Below are 16,565 nucleotides of genomic sequence, written 5' to 3'. Positions count from 1 at the left end.
ACACTCCAATACACATTCACTAACACGCACTCGCTAATAGACACTCACTGACATACTCGCTAACACAATTGACTAATAACACAACTCACTGACACTCTCTAACATATACTAACTAAAATGCAATCACTCACTGACACACACTCACTAAATCACTCATTCATTAACACGCACACACTCATTCTCTAACATACTCTAGAACACATACATTAACACACAAAAACACTAACACACTCACTTACTTACCTACTCACTAACACATAGTAACTAATACACATTCATTAACACACTCATCATTAACACATTCACTAACACACTCACTAACTCACTCATTAGCACACACACACTCACCTGCACACTCACGAACATGCTCTCTAAAACATACTAAAACAGGCGCACTCACACACTCACTAACACAATCTCACTAACACACTGAGTAACTCATACTCTCAGACTCATGAACACATTCACTAACTCACACTCACTAACCAAATCACTCACTCATTAACACACACACTCATTAACTCATTAATTCACACTCGTGAATACACTCATTCATAAACAAATGCACTCATGAACATACTCATTGACTCACATACTCAGATATGGCACACTCACTAACATAGGAAAAGAGCACTCAAAGATCAGCAAGGTGGCCTTTGTGTGGAGCCATAGGAGATGGGGGAGATACTAAACAAGTATTTTGCATCAGCATTTACTGTGGAAAAGGACATGAGAGATATAGAATGTAGGGAAATAGATGGTGGCATCTTGAAAAATGTTCATATTATAGAGGAGGAAGTGCTGGATGTCTTGAAATACATAAAAGTGGATAAATCCCCAGGACCTGATCAGGTCTACCCTAGAATTTTGTGGGAAGCTAGGGAAGTGATTGCGGGGCCTCTTACAAAAATATTTTCATCATCGATAGTCACAGATGAGGCGCTGGAAGACTGGCATCATCGATAGTCACAGATGAGGCGCTGGAAGACTGGAAGTTGGCTAACGTGGTGCCACTGTTTAAGAAAGGTGGTAAGAACAAGCCAGGGAACTATAGACCAGTGAGCCTGACGTCGGTTGTTGGAGGGAATCCTGAGGCACAGGATATACATGTATTTGGAAAGGCACGGACTGATTATGGATAGTCAACATGGCTTTGGGTGTGGGAAGTCATGTCTCACAAACTTGATTGAGTTTTTTAAAGAAGTAACAAAGAAGATTGATGAGGGCAGAGCGGTAGATGTGATCCAAATGGACTTCAGTAAGACATTCGACAAGGTTCCCCATGGGAGACTGGTTAGCAAGGATAGATCTCTTGGAATACAGGGAGGATTAGTTATTTGGATACAGAACTGGCTCAAAGGTAGAAGACAGAGGGTGGTGGTGGAGGGTTGTTTTTCGGACTGGAGGCCTATGACCAGTGGAGTGCCACAAGGATCTGTGCTGGGTCCTCGACTTTTCGCCATTTATATAAATGATTTGGATGTGAGCATAAGAAGTACAGTTAATAAGTTTGCAGGTGACACCAAAATTGGAGGTGGAGTGGACAGCAAAGAAGGATTACAACAGGATCTTGATCAGATGGGCCAATTGGCTGAGAAGAGGCAGATGGAGTTTAATTTAGATAAATGCAAGGTGTGCATTTTGGAAAAGCAAATCTTAGCAAGACTTAGACACTTAATGGTAAGGTCCTAGGGACTGCTGCTAAACAAAGAGACCTTGGAGTGCAGGTTCATAGCTCCTTGAAAGTGGAGTCGCAGGTAGATAGGATAGTGAAGAAGGCGTTTGGTATGCTTTCCTTTACTGGTCAGAGTATTGAGTACAGGAGTTGGGATGTCATGTTGCGGCTGTACAGGACATTGGTTAGGCCACTGTTGGGATATTCCTATTGGAAGGATGTTGTGAAACTTGAAAGGGTTCAGAAAAGATTTACAAGGACGTTGACCGGGTTGGAGGATTTGAGTCTATAGGGAGAGGCTGAATAGGCTAAGGCTGTTTTCCCTGGAGCGTCGGAGGCTGAAGGGTGACCTTATAGAGGTTTATAAAATCATGAGGGGCATGGATAGGATAAATACTCAAGGTCGTTTCCCTGGAGTGGTGGAGTCCAGAACCAGATTTAGGTTAAGGGTGAGAGGGGAAAGATATAAAAGAGACCTAAGATGTAACTTTTTCACTCAGAGTGTGGTACGTGTATGGAATGAGCTGCCAGAGGAAGTGGTGGAGGCTGGTACAATTGCAACATTTAAAAGGCATCTGGATGGTATATCAATAGGAAGGCTTTGGAGGGATATGACAGGTGGGACTAGATTGAGTTGGGATATCTGGTTGGCAGGTGGGACTAGATTGAGTTGGGATATATGGTTGGCATGGACAAGTTGGACTAAAGGGTCTGTTTCCATGCTGTACAGCTCTATTACTCTATAAACACTCAGATATTGCACATTCACTAATATGAATACACAGATACAGCAAATCCCTAAACATGCCAACAGAGCACTACTCTCTAACACTCAAGCACAGCACACTCACTGACACACTGATATAACACTTTCACTGACACAAACTGATATAGCTCACTCTCAGCAAACTCACTAACACATATTAATACAATCTCACAGATGCAGCAGACTCACTAACACTAATACACACTATCACACCTCTCAGATATAACATACTCATTAACGCACTCACACTACCATACACTCACAGATACAGCAACATATATGGGCCAAAAGGATTGGTAATTCCAATAGCTATGGGCCCTGACAATATTCCAGTAACATCACTAAAGACCTGTGTTCCAGAATGAGCTGCCCTCCTAGCCAAGCTGTACCAGTGCAGGAATTCGCATCTACCCAAAATTGTGGAAGACTGCCTATGTATGTCCTATTCATAACAGCAGGACAAATCCAACTTGACCAATTACTGCTCTGTCAGTCTGCTTTTGATCACCAGCAAAAATGATGGAAGGGCTTATCAACAGTGTTATCAAGCAGCACCTGTTTATCAATGACCTGCTCAGTATCCTAGTTTGGGTTCCATCAGGGCCACTCAGTGCCTGACCTCAGTACAGCCTTGGTTCAAACATAGACAAAAGAGCTAAATCCTGAGAGATGTGGTGACAGTGATTGCCCATGATATGAAGGCAGCATTTGAATCAGTCTTTTGTCAAAGAGCCTTAGCAAAACTAGGCCTACAGTCAGCACATGTTGGCAACTCCCTCCACATTTTTAAGTTAATAACCGCATATTGGGGCTATCGTTGCAATAGGATTAGACCTCAATTTTTCAGTTCAGAGACATATGCCTTATATGCCTTAAAATATGACACATGATGCTAAGCAGACAATATGAACTTTGTTCCCAAGAAGATGCGCAGAGTTTAAGTCACACCCACACAGAACAGACAACTCATGTGGACCAATGAATGGAAATGGTTTCTTCTGCACTAACACTTGATGATTCAGGTTTCAGGTGCAGCATTTAAGTCAAGCCCTGTCGTTGGAAGGATTTTTTTAATTTCAAATGTCGATTTATACAATAATGACGTCACAGTTGATCAAGTGATAATTTTAGTGAAGCTGTTGCAAAAACTCACCTGAAACATCTGTTGGCAATGTAGACTGAAGTTGTCTGACTCACCCTTTCAACGGAAATTGTTGTATGAGAACCTGAAATATTTAACACAAATAAACTGTCAAAACTTATGTCCCAAGAGAAAGTCAGGATACAGTATAAAGAATTCAACCTGCTTTTCACATCCTTGATCTATTTTGCATTGACACTTCCCATCAAATGATGTATAACGTTCAGTTAAAGATCACACAACACCAGGTTATAGTCCAACAGGTTTAATTGGAAGCACACTAGCCTTTCAGCTGTTAGAATACCGTGATAGTTTCACTTCTTTCATGTGTAAATCACAAAACCTTTTGTTAAAAAGTTGCATCATGGTATTCTAACAGATGAAAGGCTTAGACAATCAATTTTTCACTGTATAATTTCAGTTACATCACACTGTAAATTTTTGCTATAAATTCTGTGTGTTAGGATTGAGCCCTCCACTATCACCTGATGAAGGAGCGTCGCTCCGAAAGCTAGTGTGCTTCCAATTAAACCTGTTGGACTATAACCTGGTGTTTTGTATTTTTTAACTTTGTACACCCCAGTCCAACACTGGCATCTCCAAATCATAACGTTCAGTTACATCACTTAATTATTTATGCCAATAGCAAATAGCAACCATACCTCAATATGTATATTTTACCTTCCTTTTACTATAAAGCAGCAGTATGAATCCCTTCCAAATGCACCCTCCTACCTTCTGCCTTCTCAAAGTGATCCATGTTTGAAACCAGCACCACTGAAATCATAGACTCAGTGCTACTTTCTTGAAGTGTCTGTTCACCAAGTGTAAGCTGTACAGTGAATAATCAATAAATAAATAATTTGTATTTATGGAGTACCTTTCACATCCTCATATGTCCTGACATGCTCCACGACCAAAGTGAACATTTTATATATTGTCACTGTTGTAATGTAGGAATCACTTTTTAGTGAGAACCATCACAGCCAACCACATACTCAATCAGTATCTAAGGGTCTTTTTCCAAGTTGGGATAATTGAATAGCAGGTCAGGATGGAAAGCAGGAGTGGGAACTTAGCTGGCCTTCTAAGCAGGGTCATTTGGGCCAGTCATATCACTATCCTTTCCTCAACAGCCAGTACCTTGGCTGAGATCAGATTACAGCCTATAGCAGCCATCAAAACTGGGATAAAAACAGAAATGTTGGAAATACTCATTAGGTCCGGTAGGATCTGTGGAGGCAGAAAAAGCTAATGTTCGATGCCGATGACCTTTCTCAGAACTGGGAAAAGTAACAGATTTAACAGGTTTTAAGCAAATGAAAGGAGGGTGGAATAAAGAATAAATGAAGTAATCCGCAATACAATGAAATACTATGAAAACTTAGAATGTTCATGGTACAAGGCCAATAGAAATGGTAATGGGACATGTGTAGGTGAAATCTGATTGGCAAAATCATCAACAGCAGACAAGTGTAAACAAAAAAAGGAAAAATATAAACCAAAATCAGCAAAGTCACAGGAAATAAAATTGGGACAGAGGTCATGGTTAAAATTGTTGAAGTCACTGTTGAGTCCAGAAAGCTGTAAAGCGCTCAGCCAAAAGATGAGATACAAGGTTTTCAATTTTGTTTTGAACTTCATTGGAATACTCCAGAAGGCTAAGGACTAAAAGATGGGAGCAAAGTAGAGAATTAAAATGATTACCGACTGTTAGGGATAAGGATTGCAACTGAAATAAGGCATTCTGCAAATTGATAACAATGGACCCTAAAATCTTATCAACAACTGAGGTCAGGCTAACCGGCCTATAATTTCCCATCTTCTGCCTCCTTCTCTTCTTTAATAGGGATATTACATGAGCATTTTTCAGTCTTCTGGGACACTCCCTGAATCCAGAGATTCCTGAAAGATCAACAGCAATGCCTATACAATCTCCTCAGCTATCTCCTTTAGAACTCTGGGGTGCAGCCCATCTGGTCTGGATGATTTATCCATTTTTAGACCTTTCAGTTTTCTCAGCACCTTCACTCACCTCTGCCCCCAACTCTCTTGAAGCTCTGGTATGAACTGCTGGTGGCTTCCACCATGAAAACTCATGCAAAATATTTATTCAATTCCTCCACCATTTCTTTGTTTCCCATTACTACATCTGCAGCTTCATTTACCAGAGGTCCAATGTTCGCTCTTGCCTTTCTCTTACCTTTTATATATCTAAAAAGAACTTTTACATTATTAGTTAGCTAACTCTCATATTTCATCTACTCCTTCCTTATTGCTTCTTTAATTATCCTCTACTAGTTTTTAAAGGCTTTCCAATCCTCTGGCTTCCCATTAACCTTCATCACATTATATGCTTTTTCTTTTGATTTTATGTTGACCCTGACGTCCCTTGTCAACTGTGGTTGCCTCATCCACCCCTTAGTATGTTCCTTCTTCCTTGGGATGAATTTCTGCTGTGCCTCCTGAATTAGTCCAAGAAACTCATAGAGTCAGAGTCATACAGCATGGAAACAGACCCTTCGGTCCATCCAGTCATTGCCAAACCTTAATCCCTAAATAAATTAGTTCCACCTACCTGTGCTTGACCCGTTTCCCTTTAAACATTTATTATTCATGTACTTATCTAAATATCTTTTAAACGTTGTAACTGTACCCGCATCCACCATCTCCTCCGCACATGAACCACTCTTTGTGGAAAGAAATTGTCTTTTTTAAATCTTTCTTCTCTCACTTAATATGTCTTAAAATTCCCCACACTAAGGAAAAGACAACTACCATTCACCTGATGTATACCCCTCATGATTTCATAAACCTCTATAAGGCCACCTCTCAACCTCCTGCACTCCAGTTAAAAAGGTCCCAGCCTATCCAGACTTTCCCTATAACTCAAATCCTCCATTACTGGCAATATCCTGGTAAATCTCTTCTGAACCCTCTCCAGCTTAATAATATTCTTCCTTTAGCAGGGTGATCAGAACTAGACACAGTATTCCAGAAGAGGCCTCACCAACATCCTGGACAACCCCAACATAACGTGCCAACTCCTACATTCAAAGGTCTGAGCAATGAAGGCATGCTAAATGCCTTCTTTCTCTTTTCTCCCCTCTATTGAATGTCTCCCTGTACCACAGTGCTATGCTCAGTTTACTTATCCTTCCTACAGCCCCCATTCTTGTTCATACAGGGAGCAAGAGTCTCAAACCTGTTAGACAAGTTCTAGGGCTGAGGCTCCTTGAGCACTACTCCCAAATCCCTCTACCTGCCTCACTGGTAGTCACACCCTCCTGAACCGGACCACTGACCGAATTTGAGGTAGTTCATCTAAGGGGGGTGACTGTCTACTGAAACAGCACCCAGGTAACTCTCCCCCTTCCTGAAGTGTTGCAGTGTTCGAGCTCAGACTCCAGCTCATCAACTCGGAGTCAGAGTTCCTCAGGCAACGAACACTTGCTATAGATGTGATCACTATGAACTACATTGGGGTTCACCAGCTCCCACATCATGCAGATACAAATCATCACCTAACCTGGCATCTCTATTTTATTTACTTAGTTCTTAATTTGATTTTTAAACTTTCATACTGGTCTTTAAGTTTGTAATCTGTAAATATTTCCCCTATTTACCTTCAATCTTAAAGTAATTATAATAGATAGTCAAATTAGTTGCTATAACTAACCAATGAATTTATAGTTTTCCTGTGACGTCTCTCTTTCTTTTGTACTAGGCCTGTGATCCTGGGCTTCAATATATCCTGCACTGAATTTCCACACTGCCTTGAAATTTCACAATATACTTACTTGGACTGGATCTCACTCCTGATGTGATCTCCTTTTCCTGACTGTGTACAAATTACTGGTCCTGCATGTGCTGATGAACTCCCTGAGTGATGCTGGAGCTATAATCATCCAGGAGAAAGTGAAGACTGCAGGTGCTGGAGATCAGAGTCGAGAGTGTGGTGCTGGAAAAGCACAGCAAATCAGGCAGCAACTGTGGAGCAAGAGAATCGATGTTTTGCGCATAAGCCCTTCATCAGGAATAAGGCTCATTCCTGATGAAGGGCTGCCTGACTGGCTGTGCTTTTCCAGCACCACATGCTCGGCTATAGTCAAGTAGAGAATCCAATCAAGTCTTCCTTTGTGCTCAGTATTGCTCCAAATAGCAGAGAGCTTCCCCCCTTATTTCCATTTATTCTCCTTGCTCCTTGATGTTATACTTTGTAAAATGCTGCCTTGGTGTCAAGGGAGCCACACTCACTTCCCTTATTGAGTTTTGGTCTTTTGTCAATGTTTGCATGAAGGCTGTATTGAGATTAGGAAATGAGTGGGCTTGGTGAAACCCAAACTGTGTGCCAGTGAGCAGTTTAGTTTTGAGGAATTGCTGCTTGATAGCATTGTCAACAAAATCTTTCATCACTTTTTAATGACCGTCAGTTGACTGATGGAGCTGAAATTGACTGGGTTGGATTTGTCCTGCTTTTTGGGAACAGAACATATCAGGGTAATTTTCCAACATGCTGGGTAAATGACAGTGTTCTAATTGTACTGGGTGAGCTTGGCTAGGGCCACAGATATTTCAGGAGCACTGTCTTCAGTAACATGTCCACACTGTTGTTAGGGCCCAAAGCCTTTGAAGAGTCCAGTGCATTGAATTAGCTAAAGACCGCCATCTGTAATGGTGGTGATCTTAGGGGGAAGCTGAACTGCAAAGTCTGCTTGCGCTTCTGGCTAAAGGTGGCTGCAAATGATTCAGCTTTGTCTTTTACACTGAAGTCTGGGTTTCCTCAGTAGTGCCAGTGAGCAGTTTACTCTTGAGTAAGTGCCACTTCTGGAGAGCACTGTCATCCAATTCTTCATTTGTGTTGCATTGCGGAGGCAGCAGTTTGTCTCCACAAGTTGGTCACTCCACTAATGCTGTCATGAATAGAAGCATCCGGTAAGGTAGTTTGGTGGGGACAAAATCAGTAGATTTTTTTTCTCTGTTGTTGGTTCCCTCATGATTTTCACAGGCTCATTTAGTAGCTATGTCCTTTATGACTTGGTGTGCACAGTTAACAGTAGTGCTATTAAAGTCTCTTGATGATGGACATTAATATCCTGCCACCCCCAAAATGTCTTTCAATTTGAATTCAACATAGAGAGAAATTATTCATCAGCTAAGGAGTTATGGGGTAATTAGGAGGTTTCCTTGCCCTAGTTAGACCTGATACACGAGACTTCATGGAGTCTGGAGTCAATGTTGAATACTGCTAGGACAATTCCCTTCTGAATGAATACCACTGTGCTACCATCTCATTGAGACAGGACATATCCAGGAGTGGTGATGGTGGTTTCTGGGATTTTGTCTGTTGGATATGATTCTATGAGAATGATTATGGCAGGTTGTTTCTTGACTACTGGATGGGCAGCCCTCCCAATTCTGACAAGCCAAATACAGACTTTAATATGGAGAACATAGCAAGGTCAACTGGGTTATGTATTCCATTGTCATTTTTGGTGCCTTTGTTATTCCGGTTTCATTCATTCTATCAGATTACGTAATGATTAGAAGCTCCTTGGATGCTGCCTGAACTGCTGTGCTCTTCCAGCACCACTAATTCAGAAAATGGTTAGATCCAACTGAGTGGCTTGCTGGAATCATGACGAGGGGATGATATAGTTTTTCATTCCAGATTTATTAAATGGATAAATAAGGTTTAAGAGGACATGGGCCAAGTGCAGGGAAATGGGGTTAGCATGGATGGACATTTTGGTGGGCATGGACCAGTTTGGGCCAAAGGGTCTGTTTCTGTGCTGGAGGACTCTATGTTTCTATGAACACAAAATTTCATCATTCAGCATCGTGAGATTTAAATCCATGTACACAGAGCATCAGCCTGGGTTCCTGGATTGCTAGTTGAAATGCTGATCTCCAGCATCTGCAGTCCTCACTTTCTCTCAGTTCCTGGATTGCTAGTCCAATGATACTACTGCTATGCATCTGCCTTCCCTATGGTGAGATGACTAATTAGCTTTGTCTTGCTACACAATACTGGATCTAAAACTGTTCTCTAGTTGATTTCACAAGGTCTTGTTTCAGGAAGATGTCCACAATAATGTACAAGTGACCTTCCAAGCTACCATTGCCCATTTGATTTGTCCATTCTATATGTAGATTAAATTTTAGATCATATCTGAATTTCCTGTATCGGTCAGGATTGCCCAACTTGAATGCCTCCGATCTGGACTTCAGTAGGGATTGAATCTCCCAGTTCATCCATGATTTCCAGTTGGGGGACTTTTGGATTAATGTCTACAGCACACACCTACTTATCTCTCCACCCTTCAGGCTTTCTGCCTGTATTCCTGATGAAGGGCTTTTGCCCGAAACGTCGATTTTACTGCTCCTCAGATGCTGCCTGAACTGCTGTGCTTTTCCAGCTCTACTCTAATCTAGATTCTGGTTTCCAGCATCTGCTGTCATTGTTTTTACCACACTCACGAATAAAGTCTATACCGTAGTTGCATACTCTTTTAAGTGGACCACTGAGTTCTTGAATATGGACCAGTCCACTGAGTCTAAGCAGTCTGGTAGAAGCTCTCCTGTTGCTGTTTCATCGCCAGACCACACAGTTTACCTGTCGTTAACTCTATCTTGTCTAAACACCCTCTCTAGGTTACCACTGCCCTGCCCCCAATGCCCACTGTATACTTGCAGCTTGTCATTGTCCGTTAGGGGAACATCACAGACAGCAGACAATCAGACAATTCCAAACACAAGCTTTTACTTACTGTTAGCAAAAGTGAACAAAAATAAAATAAATAAATGGCTGCAGCATTCCCAAAATGTAAAACAAATGATAGTGTGCTGCCGGATGATACAACACATTCTGTGTGGACTGTACTGGAGTGCTCCCCCAATAGACAAGTACAAGCAGTAGAATCACACTGTCAGCAGCCCTACATCCTGTCTACAGTGGCCTTGGTTTAGGCAAGGACAACATTATATCTGTGCTCCATATTAGTTAGGGAGTTACGTAATGGTGTTATCAGCATTGGTTGCAATTGGTAATCCTTCTAACCAAATGCCAACTCTCTAAGGCTCCTTGACCCTCAAATGCACCTGTTACAGTAGAGTGCATCGATATGTTGGAGTCATGACAGGAGTCAGGGTAGCAGGCATACACCTTCGGGAAGAGATAATAGTGATCACAGATCATCCACACATTAATCAAATGAAACCACTTCCAATTGATAAGTTCCAAATGTAGTGATATGAGCCTCTCAGTGCGATGGTGTTACAGTCAATGACATCCTGCACTTGTGGTAAGTCAGCTATGTTTCTGAGTCATGCTGACTGGGATCCAGAACTGGGGTTGTGAATGGGAAACAAAATGAACCGGTGTGATTTTGGACAGAAGGCAATGGTCACTGCTCTAATGCATTTCTGGGTGCATGACTGAGAGATCCCACACAGGCGATCCCTGGCTCCTTGGAAGGAGCCAGGCGCATAAAATTTCAAAGCAGCCATCACCTTCACAGCTACTGAGACAGGGTGGCCTCCCACTCCTCAGGTTCTGTATCCAGAATAAATCCATCACAGGTGTCCTGGAACATATACAGTCTGTGCGTGGAGACAGTGTGGAAAAAGTGAGGACTGCAGGTGCCGGAGATCACAGTCGAGAGTCTGTGCTGGAAAAGCACAGCAGGTCAGGCAGCATCCGAGGAGCAGGTGCATCGATGTTTCAGGCATAAACCCTTCATCAAGTGCTGACACTGTGCATCGCTCATTCCCAGGAAACGGAGCCAGCTGAAACTCTATGGCCCTCCTGTGGATCCCAAGTACCCTGAGGGGCCCTGTGGCTGCAATTTCTGCCTGAACTGGATACTCTTTGTCTTCTCAGAGATGTACTGCTGCTTCTGGACTTGCTATCAGTCAATTCACACTGACCAAAAGTAGTTAGACGCAAGACCTACTGGAAATGACCTACATTTGTAACATTAGGAGTGAAAGACATTTGTGGATCTCAGAAAAGTTAGTGATGGTATATTCTGCACACACTCCTCCCGACAGGGCACACACTCCTCCCAACAGTGAGACACGCTGCACTCCAATAACAAGGGCTAGGTCTCTGCATTCATTCAGCTTCAGCCTCAGGATGTGGAGTTGCCATGCCAATTGAGTGAACAACACATTAATGAAAAGGGAGTGCCTGCTGCACTCTGAACCCCTTCCTATCTCAGTTTCATATCAATCATTAAACTTTTCATTGCATTCAATACAGACCATTATCAAACTTATATGACAGACAATGAACCAATGGTCTCCACCTTCCACAGCACCCCTTGGAAGTTGCACGATAGCCTTTGGCCATCATTCACCTCTTTCTAAATCACTGCCACTAACATCTGTATCACTGATTCACCAATGTTTAATTTACAAGGACCAATGGCATTCAACTCTAAGTATGTTCATTCTATATGAGATGAAACAATTGCAAACGAAATGTAGCTGTAGCTTGTAAACACCGCACATGTCCCTTCAATGACTAAGTGTCCAGCAAACATGAATCCTACATTTTTCATTTCCTGTTGCAGTTTGTATCCAGAGAATGGCACATGATGGCAAGGAATGTAGTTTGTGGTGTACAACAATTGTACCAAACTCCGTATGGTTACCAGGTGACACTGCTCCGCCCTCCCAACGCCCAGAGTTTCCATGATCTTTTTAGCTCATACTATCCTGACAACTGAGTTCCACACAAACCCATATGTAGAGGTGCACTACATTGAACTTCATCTCCAACTGTCTTTCCTATTCCCTGAACCCTGACATTACACCTTAAAGATGCCCATCTTGGTCCTTTGCTGTCCCTCTTAAGGCCACGGGCGTGGTCACTGCCAATAACCACACTTCCATAGCCTACCATGTCTTCTGATGCTTTTCCATTTAATTCCTTCATGCTTTGAGTTTTCTCCATCTCTGTCTTTGTTCCCACCTCGATAAAGGGCAACACAGTGGCTCAGTAGTTAGCACTATTGCCTCACAGTGCCAGGGACCTGGGTTCGATTCCAGCCTCAGACAACTGTCTGTGTGGAGTTTGCATGTTCTCCCCGTGTCTGCATGAGTTACCTCTGGGTGCTCTGGTTTCCTCCCACAATCCAAAGATGTGCAAGTTAGGTGAACTGGCCAAGTTAAATTGCCCATTGTGTTCAGGAATGTGTAGGTTAGGCACATTAGTCAGGGTTAACTATAGAGGGATGGGTTTGGGTGGGATACTCTTCAGAGGTTTGGTGTGGACTTGTTGGGCTGAAGGGCCTGTTTCCACACTGTAGGGATTCTAAGAAAAATGTCTCTGCTTCCTCCCATACACCCCTTTTGGCAGTAATCCTCTACAGGCTCACGTTGTGTTCTCCTTCATGGTCAACAGATACATCACCAAGATTGTATTTACCTCAGCCTTCTGATCAATTTCGATGAAGAGCCCGTAGACATCACTGTCCAGACCCTGACCCATCTTTACAGCTCACTAATTGACAATGCATGATTTCCTTGACAGCTGGGGCTGGCCCTGCAGGACTAACCAATGCTCACACATCAGACTGTATTCAGACAGATCTCTCACTGTGAGTGTCCCAAGTGGGTGATTGATTGTAACCAAGATCCTGTACTGTGCACTAAACTGTGGCCATAAATGATGATAATGGGCCTCTTTGACTAGACTGAGGACTAGCCCCATTGACTTTTCAACACAGTCATTGTTATTGAAGAAACATGCAGTGTGTTTGCTCTACAAGCAGCTGATATTTTGACGCCACCACAGTGTTGCTCATTCACCACATCACCCTCTTTTTCCTCCAACAGGCACGACAAGTAGCCTCCCTGTGTGTCTGCACAGAAGAGCACCGTCTTTGGATCTAGCTGAATGGCCAAGGGCTAACAGGCATGAATGGCCAGCATGTGAATAGCAAGTGAAATGCCAATAGAGCAAGTGAGCAGCCCTAAGGTGTAGCCTGGTCAATCAGTGAGCTGGCTGCCCATCCCTGTGTGTAAACTGTCCATGCAGCAGCCTTTCAATTCTAGTTGCTAATGCACCTTGCAACACAGTCTGTGCTGCTTAGGCAAATAGAGGGGTACCATGAGGACTGTGAGGGGTTGGCAGATATTGCAAACATGCCAATGTCTGTGGATGAGGGGTGCATGCAACTACTGCCCATGGCTCATGCCATGAGATACAGGAAACTGCTACCGACATCGGGAAAGGCCTTACCATACGTCTCACACAATTCTGCCAAAAGTCTCACCATAGGTCACAGTGCTTAGACTCCTATACAATGCCACCCTATGTATCTTTTTGTACCACTCATCATGTCACCTTGTTTTCAATGCTTTGTTTATTAATGTTATGGACCAGGCCAAACACCCTCAAGATGTATTAAAAACATAACGTAGATCCTAACTTTTTCTTATTTTAAAGGCAAGTGTACAGCATTGTATTTCAAATGCAATTTATTTGATCAAACTACTCAACTTTAAGCAAAACACAAATCACTTTTAGACTACAGTTGAAATACAGACAAAATAAAAATTTAAATAAAAGAATTGGCTTAATTGTAAGTCTATTGAAATGCTTAACAAAATAATATATACATTAGCTACTACTAATTTGTTTCAATATAGTAACATTCCTGAAGAAGGGCTTATGCCCGAAATGTTGATTCTCTTGTTCCCTGGATGCTGCCTGACCTGCTGCGCTGTTCCAGCACCACATTTTCAGCTCTGATCTCCAGCATCTGCAGACCTCACTTTCTCCCCTAAACATACCCTTGGCAAAGGCAAATTCAGTAAAATAGATTGCCTAATAGCAATTCTAGCAGCAGAAAGAGAACCCCCAACTTTTAGCTGTAACAGGGAGAGGAATAAGAACTTCCACATCCAGCTCCTCGACCCCAGAAACTACTGAAAGCTAAAACTAAAAATCCTGGTTCAGTGGGAGTTTGGCCCCACCCATTCAGGCTGCTTCTATTGTACCAACTTGTAAAAAAAACGCAAGAACTCACAAGCTGTTTACTTTACTGGCTTTGAGCAGACCATTTTTCATCTCTGTCTCAACCTTTCCTCATAAAGGACAAATTACCTCTTAAAGCCATTGTATCATCACAGTTCTGATAAGGTGTTTTTGTTTTTATGTTTTTAACAATATGTTTGCATGGTTCCCCTATTAGCTAATACCTTTCAACTCTTCCTGTTCAACGCTGCTTGTCTTTGCCCAAAATTGCTGCACCAGTTGCCTCAATGTTTCTCTCTTGTTTTCCAGGTCTCTCTTCACCGGACCCCTCCCAACCTCACCTTTTAGTCTGAAGCTCTCGCCACAGCTTTGAATTTACAATTTTTCAACTCATTAATCTCAGCGCAATTGAAGTGGAGTCCATCTCAACTGACCAGCTGTTTTTTCCTCCAGTACTGATGGTACTCCCCCATGAATTGAAGCCCCCTCTTCCCACTTTACTCTCTCAGTCACGCGTTTTAATTTTCTAATCTGCTTGACCCTATGCCAGTTGGTGAATGGGTCAGGTAACAAGACTATCATCTTTGAGGTTCTGCATTTTAATTTATTCTCTAACTCCTCAAAATCTTTGAACCAAACATCATTCATAGATTTATACATTATTAATTATTTCTATCACGATGACATGATGTCTCTCTCCAGTGCCAAGTCAATCTCCAAATGTCTCCAGTCCTGACAAAAGGGAGGTGATCAAGATAAAGCTAGGTGTTGCCAGTGCATGCGTGGAAGCATTAATGAATTTTTGAATTGAAGGATAAATTTTGTTTGTGACTCCATCCTTGAATTTCCCAGAAATGATTCCTAGTCCGCATCAATCCATTTGATTTGAGTTGTGGTTGTGGTTCAATTCACTCTCCAGGATTTGAGCATAAAACTCAAGGCTGACACTCCAGCTGTTGTGCTTTGGATGAAAAATTAAATCAATATTTTGCCTGCTTTCTCTGCTAGGTATAAAAGATACCACTATATCAAAGAAAAACAGGAGTGTTAGCACTGTGACCGCCCCAGTATTTGTCCCTCAATCAACATTGCAAAACAGATCTGACCATTATCATTTTGCCGTGTGTGGCTGTTGGCTGTGCAAAAGAAATTACTGCTCCATTTCCAGCATGACAACAGTGACCATATTTCCAAGGTTCTTTATTGACATTCGGAAATGTCAGGTGGCTCTCAATAGTGCTATGAATATGCAAATATTGGTATATATGTATTTTTGTTTTAGTTAGGCTATAAGTGTAGTGAAGCTGCAAATGATCAGATTTCTTTGACAGATTAATGATTTCAGTTTTATGCATCTGAGACAGGTGTGATTCAGTTCAGAGGAATATGTAATGTGGCTAGGCTAGTTGTGGCTTTTCAGTTCAAATTATTTCTATACCTATTCACTATATATTTCGGAAATATTCATTATGCTGCAGTCTGGTCACTGCTGTAAATGTTTGTAAAGAATTAAATGTAATTGTGGAAAAATACCAGGGGGGAGAGAATTTCAGGCCAAGGTGAAATGAAACAATCCTTGCACCTGAATGAGTTAGCCCAAGGCCCATTCAATGTTATCTATGAGGTCTGGTGAAATGAGACTGGAGAGCTACAGATTGGCATTAAGATTAGAGTGGTGCTGGAAAAGTCCTGCAAGGCAGGCAGCATCCGAGGAGCAGGAAAATCGACATTTTGGGCAGGAGTCCTTTATCAGAGAGCTACAGATACCTGTTGGGCATCTCCAGGTAACCTTGCTGGCAAAGAGGGTTTTAATTTGGGGGGATGTGTTGTTAGCAGTGGCACTCAAGTGGGTTCAGCAAGATGGTATAAGGTAGGAGTTAGGAAGGATTTGGCAATACTGATTAGGATTTCAGTTGACATGAGAGGAGCATTCTTGCTTCTTCCAAGTTGACATGAAGTCAAGGTTTTTAAAATTAAAACATACCTTTTTAGCAGT

The sequence above is a fragment of the Chiloscyllium plagiosum genome, chromosome 25, assembly GCF_004010195.1.
Source record: "Chiloscyllium plagiosum isolate BGI_BamShark_2017 chromosome 25, ASM401019v2, whole genome shotgun sequence".
NCBI lineage: Eukaryota > Metazoa > Chordata > Chondrichthyes > Orectolobiformes > Hemiscylliidae > Chiloscyllium > Chiloscyllium plagiosum.
This window is presented reverse-complemented; position numbering follows the sequence as displayed.